The sequence below is a fragment of the Schistocerca piceifrons genome, chromosome 9, assembly GCF_021461385.2.
Source record: "Schistocerca piceifrons isolate TAMUIC-IGC-003096 chromosome 9, iqSchPice1.1, whole genome shotgun sequence".
Taxonomy (NCBI): Eukaryota; Metazoa; Arthropoda; class Insecta; order Orthoptera; family Acrididae; genus Schistocerca; species Schistocerca piceifrons.
Genome location: NC_060146.1, coordinates 138409628 through 138434362, shown reverse-complemented (window position 1 = coordinate 138434362; position 24735 = coordinate 138409628). Strand labels below are relative to the sequence as shown.

At 37.7% G+C, this 24735-nt stretch overlaps 1 long non-coding RNA gene across 1 annotated transcript in view; it reads right to left on the bottom strand.

The window, feature by feature from the left end:
- Window positions 1-24735, bottom strand: part of LOC124717289 — a 79975-nt gene that overhangs the window by 32309 nt on the left and 22931 nt on the right. The window contains exons 2-3 of the long non-coding RNA XR_007005731.1: window positions 18411-18473; window positions 576-644 (exon numbers count right to left, since the gene is read on the bottom strand). This is a non-coding gene — a long non-coding RNA (uncharacterized LOC124717289). The remainder of the gene's footprint in view (window positions 1-575; window positions 645-18410; window positions 18474-24735) is intronic.

Genomic DNA, 24735 nt, shown 5'->3' with positions numbered 1-24735 from the left:
AGAGGGTGCTCCACATGTGGACTAACTCTTTGAATTCAAAAATCAGTTACAGCACGCTGTTTCTCACATAGCAACACAGTTAATGGTACAGGCTGCCTAGTCACACATTACAATTCAGAGCCATTAAGTAGTACAGTGCTGCAAATATGTAGCCATGAAGATCAAAGATGTAGCATATGAATAAGATTTGTTTTACTTAAAAAGCTTTAGGAGTTATGCCATAAAAAGTTGGAGGCATTACATCTTGTTGTCTTGGACAGAAATGAATGACCTGTGTTTCTTACCATTTACCAACAAAGAATGAATCACATTTTTGAATATTTCATTTATTGTCCCTCCTACCTCATCATGTGAGATAAAAGGAGTTTAAGAGAAGGAAGGACAGCAGAATATGGTCAAACATCCCATCAGTGACAGGATCCTTACAAATGGAAACTGGGACAAGGACAAGGAAGGAAATCAAACCCATCCTTTCCAGAGAATCTATTTAAGGATTTTATTTATCAGTCATACTTCACACAGTGGCTTGTAGAGAATACATTTGGATGTAAAGACAGATGAATTTTGGTACTTACCAGAGGTTCTTCTTTAACAGATGCATACTCAATCTCTCACATAGGAGACACTTGTGGCTCAGCCTCCACCTAAATCAAAGGAAATGAGTTAAGTAATGACGAAAAACAGACTACAAGAATCACAGATGAAAGCAGTTAATGCATCACAAATGAATAAATCATGACAATCAAAAGTTTGTGCCAGTGTGAGACTTGAACAAGGGTTTTTTTGCTTTTCACTTATGTGTGCTGAAACTGTAAGACTGACTGGAGCTGGACTCTGTTCAGATCCTATATTGATTTATTTTATAGGCTGAAGCCTCATATTTGGAGGGTGAAGATGAATTTTGGTAGTTGGAGAGGTTCTGGAAACAGATATGATGCACAGCTTACTGCAGTCTCAAAGGTACTGCCTGTTTATGTCCAAGATCTGGTGATGTCATATTAGATAAGACTGCAACCATGAAATTGTGACAATTTCAGGGTACCAGTGATAATTCTCTTTGCATAGAATGTGTAGTGAGCACTGAAAACTTGTCTCAGCAGTGCCTTAATCATTGAGGTACCTGAATACACCTCGATACCAGATTCAAACTCTCATTATCGATGATGTTTCCTCTTGAGATTTCTGAACACCACTACAAAAGTCTCTCCCACAGGGTAAGTGATATACCTTGTCACATATTACAACACTGCCATGACACCACTCCTCTAGACCTACTGTTCCTACATATCCTGACGGAGAACCCCGTTTAGCAGTGTGTAAAGTTATACGAGGAAACATCAGCATCGATGAAAGTTTACATCAACATCTACATCTATAGTCCACGATCCCCCTAATAACATATGGCAGAAGGTACTTTGTATACTAGAGTCACTTTCCTTTTTTTCTGTTCCAATCAAGTACAGTTCATGGGAAGAACGAGTGCTGGTAAGCCTCCATATGTGCTCACATCCATTTAAATTTATCTTCATGGTCTTTTTAGGAGGAGGAGGAGGAGGAGGAGGAAATATGATGGTTGACTATCCTAGGAACATTTGCACTTGGAAGTTTGACAGCAGACCATACCGTAAAGCTGAATGCCTCTCTTGCAGTGTTTGCAACTGGCACTTTCGTACTTGCTAAATAAGCCTGTAACAAATTATGTTGCTCTCCTTTGGAGCTCCTCTATTTCCTCTATCAATCACTTGCTGTAACAACCTCAGACTGATCAGCATTATTCAAGTGATGGTCAAATGAGTGTTTTGTAAGCTACTCGTTTCGTCGGTGGACTAAACTTCCTGAGGATTCTTCGATAAAATCTCAGTCTGGCATCTGCCTTACCCACAATTTTCAAAGTGCTGCATGTGCATACTCATAGAAATTTTAGCAAAGTTGCTGCTTGTAGATATTGTTTTTCAGTTGTATTATTCATACAATAAAGGGTCTTTCTGTATGTATTTACAATATGTTACATTTGTTAATGACGAGGATCAATTTTCACTCCTTGCATCAAGCAACAATCCCAAGCAGATCTTTCTGGATTTTGCTACAGTTTTTTAGTACTGTGACTTCTCTGTATACAACAGCTTCTCTACAAAAAGCCTCACAGAACCTTGATGTTATCTACTAGGTCATTTATATATATTGTTAAAAGTAATGGTCCTATAACACTCCCTTGGGGCATGCCCAAAGTTACTAAAGTCTTTTTTCCATTCAGAATGATACACTATGTTCTGTTTGCTCAAAACTCTTCAATCCAATCTCGAATCCAATCACGCAATTAGCTTCGCTTTTCATTGACATCAATTCTGATATTTTCTCTATATTTATGTAGATCTCCTCATTACTTCTCATTTTCTGTAATTTGTATTGAAATCATTATTTTTCTAACTATACATCTTCCAAGTACCTCTATCATGTTCATATTATATTTTGTTGTTAGGCATTCACATGCATATAAACATACTGGTTGTACTACTGTGGTTTTTCTATATAAGCCTTTCTTGCTGTAAATATTCTTTGTCAATCCACATGCTCTCTCCATTTTATAACTCTTACATCTACTGCAAATTTTTGTAGTTCATTCTGCTGTAGAGTTTCTACCCACCAGGTCAGCCGAGAGTGCCAACATGCTACTTCCTGGACTTGGGTAGGCACGCCAGCTCCAGATCCAACCCACCCGGCAGATTACCAAAGAGGGCCAGTGTGCTGGCCATCTTGGTGAATACCGGACTGGGCCCCACATCCCACTTCAGCTACATGACTCACAGACATCTGAACATGTTCGCGCTATGCTTTCAATTACACTAGACGCAGACAGCTGGGGTACACTAATTCCATCCTGGGGAATACGGGGTGGCAATAGGAAAGGCATCCAGCCACCCTCTCACACTAACAATGCCAAATCAATAATAACAATGGCAAATCAATAGTAATGAGGCCGACCCTGTGTTGGAGTGGGACAAAGGCACAAAGAAATAATAATGATGATGATGATTATGATGATGATCTGAAGTAGAGTTTCTCCAAAATATTTGAATTTACTTAATCACTATATTTTATGTAATTGTGTTTCTATGAATTTTGGTGCATTTTTTATATTTGTCATGAATTTTGTTTCTTCAGCTGACATTCTGTGACCAGTTCTATTTGCTATTTCTTACAGCTGATATATTTGAATAACTGTGTGTGTCAGATTTTCGGAAAGTATCACAAAATTGTCTTCAAAAGCCAGGCAGTTTACCTTAGTTGCATTTGTTTTCCTTCCCAGATTTATTTGTTCAATTTTGTGATTCTTTGGCTCCAAATTCCTGATCATTACAGTTTTTTCAAGACTGCAGTTAAACAGTAAAGGTGATTAAACATTCCTTTGTCTAACACTAGTTTTATTTCAAATGGCTGAGACAGTTCTTCCATAAATTTAACTTTAAATATTTTCTTAGTTAGAGTTTCATGAATTATGTTTTGCTAATTTTTCTTTAACACCAAATTCTCTAATGATTTTCCTATTATCTGTCTGTCTACTGAATCCAATGGTTTTTTTTTTTTTAATCAATAAATGATACTATTACAGGTTTGCTGGTTAACATTCTATGGCAAATTATTGAGTCTAGGTTAATAATCTGTTCTGTGCAGGATCTTCCTCTGATATTCTCCTAGTTGGTTGTCTCACAGTTTCAGAGAATTTTTGATAATATTGTGTGTGTGTCACTGGTAGAAGTGACACCCTGTAATTGTTGACATTTTGCTTGTCTCCCTTTTTGTGTAGCAGATGGATTAATGTTATTTTCTAGAATCTTTTCAGTTTTCCACATGTTCTCAAGAATCAGTTGTAAATCATTTATAATCTTCACTTCTGACCATTTCAGTAATTCTACTGTAATGGAATCTTGAACCGCATGCTTTGTTGTTTTTGAGTGATTTGATGGCTTCATGAATTTCTTGCTTTGTTGGTGGGAAATATTCCACCAGATTTTGTGGTATTGCTGAAAATTCCAATTTAACTGTTGGAACTGAACAGTTTAAGAGCCTGTCAAAAATTTTGCTACTGTCTCAAAATTTTCTTTGTTTTTTAATCCTATTTTGATACTTTCATCTTTGAATCAAGTACTTGCTGCTTGATACTCTTTAAGTACATGTTTAAAAGCCAGGTAAAAATTTCTAGTATTATTTTTGGTAAAATTTGCTTGTATTTCCATAAGCTGAGGGTTTTTTTAATGTTCTTTCAATTTTTTGGATTATTTTTGACTTTTCTTTTCTTTTTTGTCTGAATTATTCGAAATGTTCTTTTTTGGAACATTTACATTTTCTAGCTCTTTGTTCTAATGCTTCTTCACACTCTTCATTCCACTATGTCTTCTTTTTATTCTTGGCCAGTCCTAAAGTTTTTTCTGGTTCTTTAGCAGTTTGTACTTGGAGTTCATGTTAAATCACGTTGTTTTGTTGTTTCAAATACCTCACTACATTTTTAGCTGTAGTGGAGCTGTATATGATTACTTTCGTGGTTGACATTTTTGTTTTAAATGCGAGAAATCGTTTTTATTCTAAGAGAGTTAATGATCTGAATTAAATTCCCCATTTCTGATTACTTTAACGTTCATAATTTCCATAATATGCCATTTAGATATGGCTGTGTGATCCAGTTGAAATTATCCTAGGTTTAGATTTGAAGATATCCAAGTTTCGAGTTTTCTTGGCATTTTGTGATAATGTGTATGTTTCTAACAACAGTTATTTGAACTAATAATATTCTATTTACACTACTTGCATTTCATCAAAAGATTATTTCATATCTTACAATAACTTCAAAATAGATGTGGTAAACAGCTTTTCTAGTATCAAAGTCACTCGTTTAAGAATATCATCATGAATGCACGACTGTTTAGCTTGTTTGCCAAGTAGCTTCTATGCAGACACTAGGATAAATTTTTTCCTAAAAATATCCCCAGGAATTTGACAGATTTTGCTTCCATAAGTTCCTGATATTTATGGGAATTTGGAAGTCATTTTATTCAGATTGTTTAGTTTTAAAGTGTGTATTTCATGTTTAGTTTTAATCCATTTGCATTACACCACTGTTCCAAACTATTTAGGGTCTCAACGACTCTTCGGGGAATTTGTTCTGTGGTCTCACTTTCAGTTAACTCTATAACTGCTCTGAACATGTTAATATGTGCACCTTTATACCTGCCCCTGTGTGCTCTGAACATGTTTACGCATCCCACCAATCCTTCTACCTGGTACTCTGAATGTGTCTACTTACATAAGGCGGCTGATAAGGGACTTGGACTCTGCAGGCACCAGCAAGCAGGTGTTATCCCAGACGCGTGCTGTAGATGTCTTAGCAGCGTGCGCCTGCTGGTGCGCCAGCCTAGCGCTGAGCCAAGTGGGTTGTGTAACCAGCTGTCTAGGCACCCAGTGGGTAGTGCGGCACTATGTTTTAAATCTTTTATCAAACTGTTGCATCCTTGAGCCCCCGGTTCGCTATGTACGCTCCCTGGTTAATGGCTGACGCTACAGATCACACTTTATTAATAATTATAGTACAGGGTTACATCACCAGTTACAGTTACATTCTCAGCAAGTACACCAAGTCCTTTCATCCATACATGTATTTTTTCATCATTACTAAAGTTTAGTCTAGCTATTGTCCGATCTGAGATGCCTCTCTACCTGGACTGGAGTCAATTGCTGACTGAGATGTCATCATTTACAAGACCTGACATCGCAAACCGGGGATTCAAGGATGCAAGTGCCGCACTGCCCGCTGGGCATCTAGCCAGCTGGTTACGCAACCCGCTTGGCTCGACGCTAGGACGGCGCACCAGCAGGTGCGCGCTGCTAAGACACCTACAGTGTGCGTACGGGATAATGCTTGCTTGCTGGTGTCTGCAGAGTCTAAGTCTCTTATCAGCCATGTTACGTAACCAAGGTTGTTCGCTGCTTATATAAGCGGGCACTGCATGCCAGTGGAACCATTCCGCTGTGAGCTCTATCTGCAACAGCATGGAAGCACTATGCCTCGTCGACATGTCTATTGTCATCGCTGCCACAGAATGCCATTCTACAGACATATAAGAAGCCTCGAAAATAAACTTGGCACAAATGGTACTGAACAAAGTGTCATTTTAAATGGACCGATTTTCTTCCGTGGTTTCAAGTTAATTTTAGTGTTGATGCTGTATCAGGGAGTACTGGAAATGGACACATTCAGAGTACCAGGTAGAAGGACTGGTGGTGCACGTAAACATGTTCAGAGCACACAGGGACAGGTACAAAGGTGTGAGTGTTAACAAATCCAGAGCAGTTAAAGGGTTAATACAGATGTGTCATCTGCAAATAAAACTGAGTGGGGTGTTATATTTAGACGTAACTCATTTGCCATGACCAAGTTCATGTCCTCCATTTATCTTCCAGGGACTGTACATGTACTAGACGTGATTTTCTTGGAACCAAAGTTGATAGTGACACCCATCTAATTATCATTTCTGAGTAACAACTGACTTGTGAAGAAACCTCAGTTTATTCATTTATTTGACAAAATTAGTTTTCTCCTAAATTATTTTTGTAATTAATAATTACAAGATATAATTTCAACATGAGTATAGAAGTAAAATGAAATGGTGACCACAGTTTGATGTAAGCAAATGCTTCAAGCATTAAAGCATATAATTAACTGGGAGATCTTGAAGATCAATCATTTCACACATCAAATTGTCATTTTCTTTGGATTTAGGGTTCAAAGTGTGACACTTTTTATTTTTCATCAAAGATTTTCTTTAAAGTTATCACTATCTTAATTTACTGCAGCACTTGAAGGATGATAAAGTAATGCTTCTTTCATACCTGAATTACTGCTTTCTTCATAACTGACGGTATGTAATCATTTCAAATGTCATTTTAAAGATGCAGTTGCGCTATCTGTTTTTGAATAACATTTCTTACAAATTCTACACTTTGCACTATTTGTGTTGACTTCACTGGGGTAATTCCATATCACATTTATCTAAGGTTTCATGTAACTGAGCAGATATGAAAGATTTCACTTCAAGACTGACTCTGAAGAATGTTTGGGCCTCTAAGTGCCACATGACAGCCACTAGTGCAATGTTTCCAGTTTCCACTTCCAGGACACTCTTCTCTGTTTCAGAAAATTCTCAGGTTACACTAGTTCCCTTCTGTACTAACGCGGAATCTCTGTGGCTCCGTGCTGCTGCTCATGCAGCTGCTCGATGACTGACGCCATCTTGTGACAAACGTTATTCATGCAGCTGCTGTTATCAAAACCACAACATCCTGCTGTTGTTTGATATCAGTAGATGCTTGCGCAACAGGAAGTGAATTATAGTGCACTGCGGGCCTAGTAAAACTAGGGCCCGTGGCCGCGGCAGCAGCGCTAAGCGGCTAAGTCCCATTCAAGGTCACTGAGATGCCGCTTTAATACAGGAGGAGCAGGTGTTCACGCCACACAGTTTATAAGGCTGTCGACAAAATTGACATTAATGTTCATAATGTTAATGGGCAGGTGTTTTTGCATGGTCCATCTGTTTTTTGTGAAGGAGACTTTGATTTCACTCTACAAACTAATAATCAGAACAGAGCTGGCAATGGATGGGTAGCCATATCAATTGTACAGTACCCAGGAGACAAAGTGTCCAAGGTTGAAGGACTTGAGTCTTTTAATGATAGACATTATTGCCTATTGTACATATCATATAGTTGAACTGTTTAACAGAGAGATGGGAGTGTCCTATCTTATCTCTACAATGCCTCTTGTTTTAAGGACTAATAATCACCATAAAGTAGGTGAATATGAGTCTGTATGTGTTTGGGCTAAAGGTTCAGTGGTAGGAAGAAGTGCCATGAACAGCATAACAGAAATCCTGACCAGTGCATGCTGCAATTGGGATAGTGGATGCATCTGAAGGTCACTTTTGTATGTCCGTCTTTAAGGACTCTAAAACTACAGCCTCTAGCAAAAACATGTTTCAGTACACAATTTAACTACATAACATTTCCTACAAAGAGGTCCTGTTCATTTTTTTCTGTACAACTAATGGTTTGCACGTAGCAAGTGAGAGAATGTGAAAACCTCACTTGTGTTTTATGAAGGCCAGCCATAACACTGTGGATTGCATAAAAACACTGGTTAGGCAGTTAAATCCTTCTGTACTATAGGAATTACATGCACAGCCTCTTTTAGCTCTCAATCAAGGGATTTTTTGGGAGCATATCTCCAGTATTCACATCTTTCTGCATCCTTATTCATTTCTGTGTGGAGTTAAAGCTGAAATCTTTTATAATTTCATGTGCATACTTCAGTTGTCATCATCCTCCTACCATTTCTCTGCTGATAGATCCTCATTTCATTGTTTTTAGGAGCCCTACATGTGTCGACAATCTGACATCTTATTTCTACAATAGTATTTATTAAATTCCTTTTCGCTCTAACACTTTTAAAACCTTTGTCATTGGTAATCCTGTCAGTCCATCTGATTTCTGGGATGCACTTGTAACACAAAACTGCAAAATAATTCAGTCTTTTTCTTTCCGCATTTACCATAGTCCAGGCCTCACAGCCATTCAAAAGTATGCTTCCATAAACTTTTTCCTAATTTGTAGGCTTCTACTTTTAGAGGCTTATATCTTCATTCTTTAATACATATAACAGGTACTAATGATTTTTTTGGCTTGTCACCATGGCAACTGAGATTTCTGTTTTAACAGCTTACTACTCTCCTGTGCTCTCTGCAGACAGGCCCACTATTCTTATTATTTATTAATAGACACTGGATGTATATTAATGTACAAATACAACTTACAATAATCAAGAAAGCTAAATATGGCAGGTATGTCTACCAACACTTAAATTGTTGACCCCACACAAAAACTTCGAAATCATGAGACATCTGAGTCAAATCATATTATTTTCCTGGGCACAAACATTCTGTAGACAAGTTCTTACTCTGAACTCCAAAACAGTTACCAAAAACTACTTTAACTACTTTATGCAACACCAAATTTTACCAATTTGTCCATGGAGGACCTCAACTGTTCTGTTAAGCATAATCCATCCCCCCCCCCCCCCATTAGCCCCCCTTGACAGACTTCTAGAACTGCCTCTGCTGATACGTGCTTTATATTTGTTACCAAAGTACAATACAGTACAGATAAATAGAAAGGGACTAGCTAAACACCTAATTGCCCAGAAGATGAACAAAAAAATGAACTTTTGTTCCATGGACCAGACCATTTCCTATTTGTGAAATGGAAAGACACTGGTAATGTATTTCTCTTGATGAAAAAACACAAAATGATTGCATCCACTGTCAATTTTAGAATTAAATTAGGAATGATATTGTATTGAAACATTATTGTAATTTGAATTATAATAAAACTATTTCCAGTGTTGACCACAGAGACCAGGTAATCGTACCATTCTTTTGAAAAGGTGCAAATAATGAGGTGGAAAAAAGCTTTTTCCACATTTTTGCAATGACGATTGTAAATTACCAGGTTTTACATAAAAGCTGGGGGGCTACTAGCAAACATCTTGCAGAATGGCTTACTGAACTGGCAGAGGGTTTGACATAGGAGGCACAGAATGAACTTCCACTCAAAATAATTCAGTTGTGAACAGACTCAGTGGGATACATTTTCCTAAATTTATTTCAGCTACAGAAATGTATAAATGGTCTGAGAGAAGATGCAAGGGTTCTGTAGAACAGAACAAGGCAAGATATGGCACAGCGAGAAGAAAAGATTTCAGTTCTACAGTGAAGAATGTGATGTATTTCATTTTCTAAAATACTTTGAAAATTTCATACTAAGGAAAATGTTTATTTTCCTATCCAGTATTTCACAGAAGAAACATCCCTCTGTTAAATGAAATAAACTGACTTACATTCTGTACAGAAGAATCTGCTACACAAAATTCGGAAAAAAATATGAAAAAGCACAGTATCAGACAGTTGATCATTACCCCAGCTGCCTAGTCCTCAATGTATTAAGGTAATACCATATCACCTATACAGATACGCTTATGTGACAATACATAACTTAAGCTAAGACAGTTAACAAGAGACAATGGCTGGTCCATGATCAATAGTCAAAGATCTCGGACCACACTCGAGGCCACGCTACCCCACCACCTGGGTAGGAGGCAATAGATTTGCAGCTCTACAAGATAAAGGAGCACACACGAACCGCCTAATATCTCTAGGTCTCGTTTATGAGCAGGGCTCTACATGACACCAGATGAGTAGTGTCTGCACCGGCAAGTCTGTTCTTGTTGTGGTTCGAGGAAAGATTCAGCAGGGATTGTGCAGATGGAGTTGTCAGCCACTTCCCAAATTAGTTGCACACTGTGGATGGTTGCCGAGATATGTTTGCTGATGGAGAACAGAGTCTTTGGATGTAAATAGTTTTTTCAGAGTCTATTAGGACGAGAGACTCATTTGTGCTCTGAATGTTTGGGTCTGTGTCTGGGCTTTGAAGCTGCTAAATTTTATTGGCACTAAAGCTTTTGTTGGTTTAAAAATTGGTTGTTTTAAGAATAGAAGTTAAACTGTTTAAATTTTATTGTGTGATTGTTTACACAATACCCTTTACAAATTCTCATTGTGTAGGCCTAGATATTTAGTACCATACATTTTCTGTAGCTCTTTTGAATTTAAATGATGCTAAAATACACTTATGAAAGATTACAGCCAGCTTGTAAAGGCTTGTTGCTCTCTGTCAGCTGGTCATACTGAGGCAAAATTGAGTTTACACAAGTTGCAAACCTTGAAATTCTACCTTAAAATAAAGTGTATTTCTTGTTAAAAGAGTTTTTTCCTGCTCCTGACTATAACTCTTTTATTGAATATTAAGTTTTATTACTGTTTCTTAAACTCATCTAATTTTATTCAATTTTAACCTCGAGTCCTGCTACATAAGTTTCAAGCAAGTTTCTTTTAATCATGTTGAATGTTTTTTGCCAGTGTATGTCTTCGAATTTTTAATATATCTATGTTTTAGATTTTAAATGTGCCCAACATAAGTTCAATTATATTGTGGGCAGCGGCTAGAAAGATAATAGGGGCTGTTTGTTTGGGCACTATGCCATTCACTGTATGTCAATGCCACTGTTGTTTGAAAATTTTGTAAACCATTCAAATTGTTATTTGTTGGTAATTTACTGCTGAATAAATATACATATATACATAATTTATGTATGTTTCTCTGGGTTTGTGCCCACAGTCCTTCAATGACAGAACTGAGCATGCTTAAGTTTTTGTCCAGAACTACTACCAGGACTGCTCACACACCACTCCTTGCAAAGTTTATTGCTACTACACTGATGAACCAAAAACATAATTCATAACTGCTTAACTGTATATTGATCCAAACTTCAGAATGTGATACATTAGTGATTCTACATGGCAAGCTCTTGAAAACTCCTTGGTGGGTTTCCAGAGGTATGTGGCACTATGTGTTTACAAGCAAGTTACCAAATTCCCTTAAACCACAGGCCAGTGGTTAGTGGGTGCACAGCTTGCACCCAACAGTGTGATTCATCTAAACAGGTGACACATTTACACAGATCCACACCCTAATCTCAAAGGTCCTGCACCACTGAAATTGTAACTGATGCTACTGTCAGAGGTCAGCTGCCACAGAGTACCACATACACCAACATGCACCAAGTGGAGTGCTTCAAAACACTCATGCCTGGAACAGCCATCACATCTGCCACGCATCACCGCATATCAGCTTTATAGAGTGTACAAGCCTCTGACAACTTACTGTAATGATATATGGACATCACCTCATCACCTACTTGTGGTCTCACTGTCATTCATCTACGGGGTATGATCAATAATTAATGTAACACACTTTTTGTCAGCCAGTTTTGGCTGAAAAATGTGTTATTTGTTGTAGGGCATCATGGAGTAGTCCCACTTCAGCTCCTATAGCTTCATGAAGTTCCAATAGAATGTGGTGCTATACATAACCTTCAAAATGGCATCTGTAATGGAGATGTGTTCCAAAAAGAGAGTTGTCATTGAGTTTCTTTAGGTGGAAAATGAAAGCATCACAGACATTCATAGAAATTTGCAGAATGTCTATGGAGACCTGATTGAGGCGATCAACAGATCACAATCAAATACATCACTACTGAACTGGACATCTCTGTTGATAGAGCTCAGATACTTGTCCACCAGTAGGGGCAGTCAAAAATGCGTGCCCACTGGGTTCCTCACAGCCTAACAGAGGACCATAATGAGCAATGAGGGACCATCTGTGCAGAATTGCTTACATGTTATGAGGCTGATTGTGAAAATTTTTTGTTGATCACCACCACATGTGATGAAGCATGGTTTAATCTCTTTGAAGCGGGAGCAAAATGGTGTCCACAGAATGATGCCACACCACCTTTCTTGGAAAGAAAAAGTTCAAAGCCACACCCTCAGCTGGTAAATTCATGGTGATGGTCTTCTGGGACTCTGAAAGGGTTATTCTGTTTGATGTCCTCTCTCACTGTGCAACAATCAACTCTGAAGTGTACTGTGATACCCTTAGTAAACTGAAGAAACGACTTCACTGAGTTCATTGCCACAAAAATGCAAACGAACTTCTCCTTCCCCACAACACCACAACATCTCACACAAGTCTATGGACTATGAGCCCAAAAAATAGGGTTTTGTGGGGAATAATATTGTGTATTGGAATCCTGAATAAAACCAGCCTGCTTTCAGAAAAAAAAGATTTATTGCTTTACTTATTGAATGCCCTTGTACTTTCCAGATATGCTCACAACAGTAGCACATGAGCAGCTGACCAGCTTTACCATTTCTGTTAGGCTTTTCCCCAGGTATTGGGCCATAGCTATATGCCCTTTGCCAAAGTCAATCAAGGGATCATATCAGTGCCAGAATAATTCCCTATTCATCTCTGCTCTGCGTATATACTTTCCTTACCATGCCACATGCCTGCAAGGCCTCCACGTAGCATTCAAGCTTGTAGTGGGTAGTGGTTGCAATGTTTGGGCTCATCACTGTTGTTGTTGAAACTGACAGTATTTATATTCTATGTACTGATATTTACAGACTATTAAACAAGGTGTCCAGTATAATGAAATGTACTAGTACTTATCAGAACATGGAAATTAAGTCCAACAAACATGGGTCGGAAAAGACACACAATGTGAGATGTGAACATTCATTCACAGGACAGGCTGTAAGGTGTTCAGTTGTCAACATGAGCACAGTCAGTGCTTGGTGCTCCATGAATAGTGTCAACAAAGTGTTTGGATGTCCTTCTGTATCACGGTATGCTAACCAGGACAGGTCCCCAGGGGTGGGATTAACTTTTTGAAATTAACTACACAGAAACGTAGGTTAGGGTCCCTGTTATCACAAACTGCAACCGTTTACCTTGGCCATCCCTTGCTTGCAAGTAATTGGGGGAAACAATTGCATGGTATTCTAGAGCCTTAAATGTGATGGAAATAACATAGCAAGGTTGTGTCATAGTGATCGAAGTATGGTCGTGACATACAGAAGAATGTGCGCTCGAATCTCATCAGGTACACTGAAATGTTTTATATTTAAATCTGTATCAAAATTACTGGATCATTATTGCTATTCAGCTAATTGGTTTAAATGAATTTTTGAATTGCTAATCGTTTGTCATCTCACTTTAATCATCATATTAGCTAGTCCATTTGCTCTTATTTTGTCTTCCAGTATTTTTTTTTCCATTTGGAATTTTTGTACGTGTGATTTTACATTTTTATGTATTGAATTTGATTTAATTTCATCCATTTCACTTATTATATTTTCATCCATAAGTTGCTTGAATTTTGTTTTATTAATAATCCCTTCTTTCACTTAAATCTTCAGCTCTGTTATTTTCTCCACAGAGTAACAAGCCTTAATGTTTTAAATTTCTATATAAAGATTAAATGATTCTAAGATGATTTAAAAAAAAGTACACCACTGTACAGTCAATATACATCCTGTAGATTACTTCATCCTTCATTATTTATTTATTTATTTATTTATTTATTTATTTTAACCAATAGATTGGTATTTTCATGCATTTGTGCATTACGCTAGATAAATATAATCAATTAAAAATCACATGCACAAAGATTCTAATCACATGCACAAAGATTCTAATCACTTGTTTTTCAGGACAAAATAAGAGCAAGTGAAACTGTAAATGCAATGATTAAAATGATGGGACAAAGATTAGAAATTAAAAAAATTACATGTAAACCAATTAACTGAATAAAAATAATGGTCCAAACTCATTTTGATAATGATCTGAATATTAAAAATTTCAAAGCACCTGATGAGATTTGATTCTACAAATCTTATGTACACCTGTAATCACTACAGCACAACAATTTCTATGTATGTGTCTCATTTTTAAGCTCTAGAATATCATGTGACATTCTGATTTTTTTACTTTGATTAGTTGAAAAACAAGGGCCCATGAGGATGAGTGGTTGTGAAGTGAAATACCTGGGACTTCAACCTAGATCATTGTATAGATGGTTTCAAAACTTTGATCCCATTGGATTGGATTGGATTGGTCGGGGCAGGAGACCAAACAGTGAGGTCATCAGTCTCATCGGATTAGGGAAGGCCGGGGAAGGAAGTCGGCCGTGCCCTTTCAAAGGAACCATCCCGGCATTTGCTTGGAGCAATTTAGGGAAATCATGGAAAACCTGAATCGGGATGGCCGGACGCGGGATTGAACTGTCGTCCTCCCGAATGCGAGTCCAGTGTGCTAACCACTGCGCCACCTCGCTCGATTTTGATACCATCCCTGGGGACTTTTCTTTGTAAGTACACATCACTCTGAACATTATGCATCCAAATGGTTCAGCACATTTTCTTTATTATTCTCTTTTTCACTACTTTTCAGGAAAGGAAGCGTGCCACAAGTGATATGGCAGATATGGCTTCTGCTAAGGTTTTGCAAATGCAACCAGCCTGCAAACCTGTGCCCTTTATGCTGAAAACTACCCGAGTTTCAGAGTACTAACCAGTATGCTGTTAGAGCAGCTTCAGCAGTATCTAATACACGCAGGCTGTCTGTCACTTCAAACATTAAACAGTGGGAGGCATCATTCATTTCACGATTTCGCACACCTGAAATGGATGAATGTATGCTACATTTACTGTAGTTGACAAATATCCTGAACCTATGTGAGATGATTAGCTGAAATGGTACAAATGAATAATTTCACTGTCTGAACAGTACTTTCTGTACCCATATGATCTCCAACAATTCTATGCCACAGGGCCACAAGACCACCATAGCAACCCTCACCTCTGTCAACAGGACTTGTTAAAGTGTGGTCCAAATCCATTGCTTACATCCAAGATTTTACTAACTGATGATGTGTGTGGTTTACAAGAGGTGTTGTAAAACACATTATTTCATACTACACCTGCACGCTCATCACTTGACTATCATATAGTGTGGGCACAGAATTTAGCTGTACTGTATGCGTGAATTTTCCAATGAGTGTTAGACGTATGAACTTTCCTGTAGCCTGATCATCTATAAATGACAGAGTATGTCTACAATTAAGTTTATTATAAAGGTTATGATGCTCAAACACCACAGAAATGTGTCATTTCTATATCTATGATGTTCTGCATTAATTTATATTTGTTTTGTATTTTATTATTAGCCACAGGTACTCCTTGGTCAACATATGGCAGTTGGAGTTTGTCAGCAGACATATCTATGTCATGGCATGTGCTGTACAGAGCTACAGACACCATGTCGGCTGCAAAGAATGGCCTCAGAATACCCTACTACAAGTGTCACCAATGAAAATTTGAGACAATAATGTCAATAATGCTTATGTTGGAAATTTTGTAAAATCTGAAGTTAGTGGGAGCCTAGCATCCACTCAATATGCATATCCCTACACAAGCATACAATAAATGTTGATTGTTTTACATAGTCATTAACAATCATTCTGAAAAGTAGAAATAGAAGAACGTTTATTAGTCAAGATTTAATGATGAAAGCCATATCAAGAATTTATAAATGTTTTTGCACCTCTTCACTTTCAATCTACGCAGGGAAGGACATTTTCTCTAGCACGCAGGTGGTCGGTCGGTCGTGGCATAGTCTTGAATGCTTTGTGGATGGAATATGGAACCGTTAGAATTCTCAAAGAGGACTTGGTTAGTTCTAATTGGAGAAAATACATTTTATTTGTTTCCATGGAAATCTCTCTCTCTCTCTCTCTCTCTCTCTCTCTCTCTCTCTCTCTCTCTCTGTGTGTGTGTGTGTGTGTGTGTGTGTGTGTGTGTGTCCCTTTTGACCCAGAGATGTTAAACTGTATTCCTGTTTTGATGTTGTGGAGATTTTGCCAGAAGTTTTGAGGAGCCAGCTGGAGGTGTATACTGAAGTGTTAACAGTGAGCATATTCCAGTCCAATTGTCACTTCTCGGAACCTTACTGAGAGTAATTTGATAGTTATATTGATTTCAACTATTAGCTTAGTAGTAATGAGAAATTTAAACACATCTCACAGGTTGATGCGAGGCTGGCAATCTACTTTAGATTTACTTCACAAGTGTAGCACTGCAAAGAATTAATATGGGTCCATCAATAAATGTTTCCTATTACAAGTACAGAGATGTATGTCATTTGTTTTGTGCATGACACACAGCTAAAAGTGAACCAATTCTGGCCATAGCTGCGAGTGTGATTCCACTTGATGGCATAGCTGCTCCGAGAATGGGGAAAAAGAACATTTCCTGTGATCTAAATTCTAGGAATCATCAGGAACAGGCTGATCAGCTAACCTTGTGAGAAGATTAACAAAGGCATATGCCACCACAGAGATTAAATGGGGTTCAAATATAAATATTTTCTCATTAATTTTACTGCCTACCCTACTAGAGTATGTGTCATGCCCACAAAGAATACAAATGTCATTCATACACATGGCACACGAGCAGATTCACCCAGCACTATCTTCAATATACACCAGCATATGCAATGACACTCAGGCCAATTCAAGGAAATTGTGTTCATAATGCCACAGGGCAGAACAATGAATAGTCATCACATTGAAACCCTCTTATGAACAGATGTCCTGATCTCACATTTTGTGTGTAACCTGACCTTTTTTTTTAACAACCTACACACAGTATATATAGACTCCTTACACACATGAATCTATGTAACGCACACTGTCCAGTCAAATTAACGTGACCACTGCTGAAAGCCTGAATAACTACTATTGCAGTGTGGGTCACTGTAAGATGTGAAGGAAGAAAGTCAGTGAGGTTCTGGAAGGCCCAACAGGGTGTGGAGCTGTGCCAACTCCAGTGCCAATCGAGGTGATCCCACAGATTCTTGACTGGGTTTAAATCCAGGGAGTTTGGTGTCCAGGGGAGTACCAGTAAGCTCATACTGGTGCTCTTTGAATCATAAAAATACACTGTAAACTGTGTGGGACACTGCATTCTCCCACTCGTAGATGCTATTGTGCTGAGGGAGGGGGGGGGGGGGGGAACGCACTTTAGGGTGGACACACTTTATACACCCTCCACTGCTCACTGCTATTGCTGCCACCTACTGTCTGTGAGTGGTTATTCCACACTGACATTGAACAAAGGTGGTAATCAAATTAGTATGACTGGATTGTGTATAACATAAATAAATAAATTCCAGTGAATTGAGATTCTCAAAAATTTGAACAAGATTGAGAGTAAAAATACAGACAGCTCTTGACACATTTCTAAGGTGCAAAATTATAAATGAACATTGAGAATGTTTCATTGTGGTCTCCAGATCAAAGACTGGTTAGATGCAGCTCTCCATGCAACTCAATCCTGTCCAAGCCTCTTCATCTCTGCATAACTGCCACAATAAACATCCATTTGAGCCTGCTTATTGTCCTAGTCTCCCTCTACAATTTCTATCCCACTACACTTCTTTCCGTTGACAAATTAACAATTTGTTCATGGGACAGGATGCATCCTATATATATTTGTTACAGACTGACAAAACAAGATAGTATCAAAATCATAAAAAATGAGGAATCATAAAAAATGAGGTCAAAACATTTTCTAAAGCAAGCATGGTAAGGGAAAAACATCATGTGTTGAACAAAAGTGAAGCCTTGATGAATTCATGTTTTGAGTTAGGTGCTTGAAAGAGACAATCCTTCAAAGGTAGGTGCTCACACTACAGCTTTTAGACTTAAAATAACAACAAAAAAAACCAATCAAACTTATAACCCATTACACCAAAAAAATGAGACACAGTGAAGTCAGCTCAAAGGTGCCAAAACACATCTGCTGTGGTTTTTCTTCTATGAATTTATTCATATTAATATTACTTACTGTCTCTTCTTTGATGATAACTGCATCACAGACAGAACTTGTCTGTTGTTCAAGGGCCATCTCCTGTAAGAAAAATGTAACTGAAGACAAACTATAAAGAATAAAGTATCCACATAGAAAGGAGGTAAAAAGTTCTACACCTGTGGGCTGGACTTCAGGAAGTCCATTTTTTTTGTATTTACCTGAAGCTTCAAAAAGTTTCTAATTACTGGATGAAACTTCACAATTAAGCCAGTCTGTTCTGAACATACATAGATTCAGTCAATAGAGGGCTGATATTTGAGTTTACTCTATTATTATCTGTTTGCATTTAGATGCTTTTTTTATACACTGCCTATTCAAATCCTTCTGAAATTCAAAGCAAAATGAAGGGGATATCTTGTTAGCCATTCATGTTATAAATTATCAGAACACTAGGAGTATCGGTATGCAAACAGTTGTTAGCATTGTAGGAAACTAAAATCAGCAGATATAACCTATCATCACATAACATTAAATAATTCCATTTCTTGAACAATAATTTGCATACTCAATAAACCATAAAGGATCCAGCAGCTGAATAGCAACCAAATTATCTATTTAGAAAAGCTACAGTTCATTGAAAATAAGAAATCTGTTAACTATAAAAGATAGTAGGTTGCAGCTCCTTTAAAATATAAATCTGGTGTAGCAACTAACTCCAAATAATAATAAAAGTTGTCTATCTTTAATTACAGTTAGTCATGTGATCAACAGATGAGGTTCATCAAAGAAGCATACTGTTGGAATGTATATTTTATCTTTCTTACATCCCCGACAATTCTAATGATTAATGACTGTCTACAAAACACACTGAAGAATTATTTTCTCTAATGTTCAGGGTGCTCAATCTCATAGTAATCTATGCAGTTTTCCTTTTGAAGTACTTCACTCAGACCCATCTCATCTGTTGTGTGTGATTTTCCACCTTCTCTTTAGCTACTAGTTTACCCAGAGTAACAGAGCTCCCTTTCTCATAAACACAGTTGATAGCCACTTATACAAACAAACAGTCAGTAGCGTTATTTTATAATGCACACAAACTATACAGAGTAGAAGTTGATAGGACAGCTCACGAATAAGAATGGAATATTTGACTGGATTCTCCAAATAGTGAAAGGTTACTTTTCTTGCTGAGTGAATCCCAGTTGTGAATGGCAATCACCATCACCTCTTAAAAACAAATCTTGGTGGAACAATAGTGGGCACAAATGTGTGTGTCTATACTTTGTATCTAAATTGAAGACGAGAGGAGGCAACAACATCAAGATTTCTGGAACTTTGCTACTGGAACTTCAAAACTTATCAAAATACAAAGTTTTTTACTTTCTGTAATTCATAAGCTACAATGAAAATAACCAAGTGACTTCACATAAATGCTTCAGTATCTCTCATTACACCAATGCCTTGGTTTCTTTTCCCAGTCAAAACTGACTGTAGCTGGAGAGAATTTTGTGTCAATGCAGTGTCAAGAAACATTAAGCATAAAAAGACCACTGTAATTACTGTGCAGCACTAACAAATGGAAATGAGAATTTAAAACACAGTACTAATTTTCCTGATATAGATGTGTATCAAAACATTTTAACATTTTACAATGTCAACCTCAGACAAACAAAAATTGATACAGGATGTATGTGAAAAGAAACATCATTGGAGTTCAGCAGAAGTTAATTTAATTATGAGAAAGAAAACTGAAACATTGGGGAACTACTATAAAAAGCATAGTGTACCAATTACCATAACCAAGATATACACAAAGCCATGGCCAACCACAGCATCCTGCTATCTGTGCAGATTGTGAAGAGACTGAAAAATAAAAGGATTGGATAAAATAAAGTAGTTAGCACATTAAAAGGGAATAAAATTGAACTGTGATGGGGGACTATAATATAATGGTAAAAGAATGAAAAATTATAAGAAAAGATCTCTAGGATCAATGGAGGAAGCAGCCTGTTAGAATTTTGTACAGGGCTAACTTTAACCATATTAAATGATTGAGGAAAGAATAATGAAAAAGGTAGTACATGGAAGAGAACTACAGATACTGGTAGGTTTTAGATTGCCATACCACTATGTGATCTCGAATTTAAAAACTTTAAAACCCAGAGTTCAAACTGCAGAACATTTCCATAAGCAAATGTGAACTGAAACCATAATATTTTGGTTATGAAATGCATAATAATGTTAAGAAATTGATTTAAGGTAGGAATTCTGTGTGTTGGGAGTTCAATAAGTTGAAATGAAAGAACAACAACTGAAAAGGAGTGATTGGCTTTGTGAGATGAAATAATGACTGCAGCAGTGTGTCTAATAGGCCCAAAGACAAGGCGAGTACAAATTCTTCAATCACACAGGAAATCTTAAAAGTAGAAATGTCAGTGTTCATCAAAACAAGAAAAGTAAGTACAATAACATCAGTCTGGAAATGCACCCTCTGAGATCTGAAGCTAAATTCATAAAGAGGTACTGAAATATTTCTGGCTGTGGATATGAACATACTCAGTGCATGGTGCTCTATCAATAGTGTCCACAGTGTGTTCTGACATTCCTTTGTGTCATGGTGCTCTAAGTACACATCAGTCTGTAGTCAGTCATGTGGTTCGAGATCTACTGTGTTGTAGTCCTAGTCGTGTCAGAGTTATTGTAAAGCAAATTACTCGCAACTCTTAAGTATGTATTGTGCTATCTTCCAACTTATACAGATGACTTAATTTTTGTGTTTACTATTATTGATGCACATATATATACAAATGGTTCAGTACATTTTCCTTTCTTTTTGTTTCTACAAGGTGTGTTTAATAAGTAAGTCAACACATTTTTTTTCTTCACCAGTTTTAGTTGAAAAAGTATGAAATATGGTGTAGGATATTGTGGAATACTCACACTTTAGCCCCTACAGTTTCTCAAAGTTCTGAGAGGTGGAAGCACTATACACAGCCTTCAGAACAGCATTTGTAATGGTGGTGCATTCCCAGCAGAGAGCTGTCATTGAGTTTCCACAGGTGGAAAGTTTGAGCATCGAGATATTCATAAACACTTGCAGAATGTCTACAGAGAAATGTCTACAAAGACCTAGCAGTGAACAAAAGCACTGAGTCACACAAACCTGTACGGTGACCTGCATGCCAGCTGCCCACACACAGCTGTGACTTCTGCAATGTTGGAATGTGCGGACACACTGATTCGAGATGACTGCCAGTCAAACACCTCACTGCTCTACTGGAAACCTCTGTGGGTAGTGTTGACACCAGTCATCCACCAGTTGGGGATACTCAAATGTATATGCTGAATGAGTTCCTTGTCGTCAAACAGATCATAAAGAGCAACAAGTACCAACTAGTTGGTCCAATGAAGATTGCACTTTGCAGGAAGCAGTATGTGGATGATGGGGAGGTTACTGATGTACATGAAATTGACTCTCACATCAAACAGTAGAGTGCTACCATGCAAGCATACAGACCCTCCCAGAAAAGTGGTGTAATGCCATGGAGATTATGTTGAAAAATAGGGTTAGGCAGCCAAAATACGTCTTATGCATACAGGCTGTCTGTCACTTCAAAAATTAAATAGTGGAAGGCACTGCTCATTTCGCACACCTGAGATAGATAAATGTGCGCTACAATTAGTGGATGAAAATCCTGGATCAACATGTGACAATTAGCACAATGGAACAAATGAGCAATTTCCTTGTCTCAACAGTGCTTTCTGTATCTGTGTCATCATATGCACTTCCAAGGCACAGGGCTACAAGACCACTGTGGCAGACTGTAGTTCTGTCAAAGGCTCTTTGAAAAGTGTGGTGCAGATCCACTGCTTAAATCTCAGAGTTTACTAATTGACTATGTGCCATTCACAAGAGATGGCATGTAAAGTATCATTTTTTGCCACCTGACCCCCCTTTCTGTTGTGTGCCAGAGCCACTAGCAAGGGAAGGAGGTTTTCTGCGGCCTGCTGGTGGTAAGCTGGTCTCTACCTAATCCTGCTAAAGGGTTTGTGGCCAAAGCATACAAAGCTGGTTTACAAGTTTGTGGTTTCCCATAATGGCTGGTGTGGTCTGACGTCTTTTGGATAGGGGCTTTGGCAGGTCCTGGAAGAAAGCAGCACCTTGTACAGAACTTCTGTTAATGAGAACAGGATATAGCCAATGAAAATGCCTATATTACTACTCTCAATTCTGATTGGCTGAATGACCTTAGTGCAACAACAATTTTGTAGAGTTAGAAGTGCTTTAACATGTGGATATGTGGAATTCTCTTTTAGCTTCTTTGCAGTAATTCTAGGCGATTCTTGCCTCTTGGTGAGAGCATAACTAGTCAGGAGGAAGAGACAAGGCACCTTACACCAGAGTGTGGAAGCATTAGCCGGCTGGCACTAGAATTTCCTGAGCAAGCAGACTGGGAGAGATTTAACTCAAGGAAATAAATTTCATTTCTTTCCATGGAAATGTGTGTGTGTTTTTGACCTTGTGATACTGAACTGTATTCCTATTTATTGTTGTGAAAATTACTGGTGGATGTTGTGAGGAGTCAGTTGGAGCTGGTACATTGAACTGTTCACTATGTACATATTCCAGTTAAGTAGCCATGTCTCAGCATCTTTCTGAGAGCAGTTAGAAGCTACTGGGATTTTAATTATTGACTTTATAATAATAAGACATTTAACTGTGTCTTGCACGACAAAGAGAGGTCAACAAAGCTTATTGGATTTATTTTACAAGTGTTGCAGTGCAGAGGATTAATGTGGATCCACCAACAAATGTTTCCTATCTACAGAGCAGTGTGTTTTGTGATTTGTCTTGTGTACTACACATAGCTACAAGTCCATCAATACTGGTCATGGTTAAAAGTGTGATTCTACTTGAGGCAACAGAAGCATCAATTATGGGCAAAATGAATGTATCAGTGGATGCTCATAGTCATCACATGTGGGTTGATGAAAATCCAAAAGCAATTGCAGAAAGAGGAACCAGTACTCTGTCTCATTCAATGTACAGACAGGCATTTTTGTCAACAGATTAACATGGCTATATGTACTACCACCAAAATTAATGTGGGTCATTATTAAGATTATCTCATTAACATATGGTCTATTTTAATGGAGCAGAGCCCTGCCAATAGTGACTACAGATGTTGATAACATGTATGCTACACCAGCACATATTTGCAGCAGTGTGCATGAACACCCAGCACTGACATTCCAGGACCACTGGATTGGTCAGGGAAGCCCCATACTTTGGCCTCATTCTTTCCAAAACCTCAGCCCCTAGACTTTCAGTTATGGATACACCACAGTATAACTTCTTCAATACATGCTAGCTTTTCCAACAAACAGGTTGACTCCAATGAACAAGCATTTATTTATTTTTATTTTCCACATCTAGTTCTGCAAGAACACAGGGAAGAGAAAATCTCCATGAGTTGGTACATGAAATTAACTTCAGAAAAGTAATAACGGATAAAAAATAAAATGTGCAAGAATCTTTTGTAGATGAGAAGTTGTAAGTATATAGAAAGATAATAAACAGTATAACAAAGGAATTAGTTTAATTTTTTCCATGAATTTCCCGACACAATAGAAATAGTGAACCTTGTAGAAATTCTTTGGTTTAGACTCAAAAGTGGGAGGACCACTGCTAAGATTTTTTAATTCTTGTGGTAGCAGGACAAAAATGAAAGCACAGAATACTGCATACCTTTCTGTGCAAAAGTCAAGGAAGTGAGTAAAATGCAGATAGGATTTCTGCCTAGTACTGTATTAACTCAGTTAAAAAAGAGCTCCTTAGTCTTTGGAGGAAGCTCGTAAACAACATTAAATAAAATACATATTGAGAAAGCCATATCGGAATCACCAGACTCCTGAACAGGAGTTAACAAAGAGGTCACAAACTTACACCACATATTGCTCGAACTTTCTATTTCTGAGCCAAAAATACCTTCTGAGAATGTAAAGAGTTACCCCGGACTATAATGCTGTAACTCATAAGCAAATGAAAAAAGCAAAGTAGACTACTTTTTGTGTTGGACTACCAGTTATTGCAGATATTGTTCTACATCTACACACTGTAAAAACACTGTGAGGTGCAATGCAGAGGGTACGTCCCATTGTATCAGCTATTAGGCTTTCTTTCTGTTCCATTTATATATGGAGCACAGGAAGAATGATTGTTTGAATGCCTCTGTGTGTGTGCAGTATTTATTCTAACCTTATCCTCGCAATCCTTTTGTGAGCAATACGCAGCGGGTTGTAGTACATCCCTAGAGTAAGCATTTAAAGCTGATTCTTGAAACTTTTTTAATAGACTTTC